The sequence below is a fragment of the Etheostoma cragini genome, chromosome 1, assembly GCF_013103735.1.
Source record: "Etheostoma cragini isolate CJK2018 chromosome 1, CSU_Ecrag_1.0, whole genome shotgun sequence".
Taxonomy (NCBI): Eukaryota; Metazoa; Chordata; class Actinopteri; order Perciformes; family Percidae; genus Etheostoma; species Etheostoma cragini.
This window is the reverse complement of record NC_048407.1, coordinates 7,714,321-7,715,754: the sequence shown is the minus strand read 5'-3', so window position 1 is coordinate 7,715,754 and position 1,434 is coordinate 7,714,321.

Here is a 1,434-nt window from a genome sequence, read left to right as displayed (position 1 = left end):
TAATAACATTATATTTAGCACTATCCATATTCTTAAAAGGTCAGATAAAGGAGTAAAGGATACAACAAAAATATTAGAGGAATTGAACAAGACAGTATAGATCACTCCAGATCAGTCTCTCAGGTCTAGGCTGGTAAGAATGTCCAGGAAGGTAGTCCATATCTGGTCGTACTTAGCCAATGTCCCCCGTATTGAATGGAGAGTCTTTTCAGGCGTGCAGTACGACAACAGTTCGTTGATCCAGTGTTTTTGGTTTGAAGGCTCCATAGATTTCCAATTTTTAAGTATACACTTTTTTTGCTGCAGATGATGCTATTAAAATAAAGTATTTCTTACAGGAATTTAATTTCAAAGACATAACATCTCCAAGTATCCATATCCTAGGGTCAGGTTCTAAAGGTAGCCTACAAACTGATGAAGTTACCTGAATTACATTATTCCAGTAGGTTTGCAAATGTACACAATTCCAAAGCATATGAAGAAGATCCCCTACAGACATCCTACACCTCTGGCATTTGTCAGAGATACTAGCATTCATCTTATTCAGCCTATATGGGGTATAATATATGCGGTGAAGAATATTAAATTGAATTTGTCTATGTTTTGTTGATGTTAATATGGTTTGAGAAGAATTTAATAATCTGTTCCAGCTTTTGTCATCATAGTTGCACTTTAAGTCCAACTCCCATTTAGATTGTTTTGAGTGCTTGTCATAAGCTGGTGAATAGTCAAGAACAATTTTGTAAACAGAGGAAGTAAGTCCTTTTGTAGTAGTACGTTTGGGATCCAATAAACATGATTCAAGCAGAGTTTCCTCTGGTTTATTTGGAAATATTTCTACTGTTTGGCTCTTAATCCAATGTCTGATCTGCAAATATTTGAAAAGATTGTGCCTATGCAAGTCAAATAATTCAGATAATTGATCGAAGCTGGTAAAGACATTATTGGTATAAAGGTCGCCTACTGACATAATACCCTTTGCTGACCCAAGTTTGTAGTATACCATGTGCTAAAGGCTGGGGATGCTGGGGTTATTTTTAAATGATGTGTTAACCAACAGTTGTATCTTAATGTTCAAGAGAGTGTGTAACTGAAGCCATGCATTGTAGGTAGCTAAGATTAAAGGATTTGATGTTATTGTAGAAAGTTGCTCTTTTGAACTCAAAAAGGGGATGATTGCTAATGAAATGGATTTTAATTCTTGTTGTTCTATCGAGACCCACCTCACATCGTTGCCATTAGAATAAATCCACATCCATAAAGTACGGAACTGGGAGGCTAAGTAGTACATTCTGAAATTTGGAAGATTTAATCCACCTTTAGCATAGGGAGACCTGTAGAGTAAGAAGCTTAACTCTTGGGACCTTCTTTTGCCATAAAAATAGAGATATTGCTTTATTCAAATCCTTAAAAAATGTCATTGGGACTTTTAAG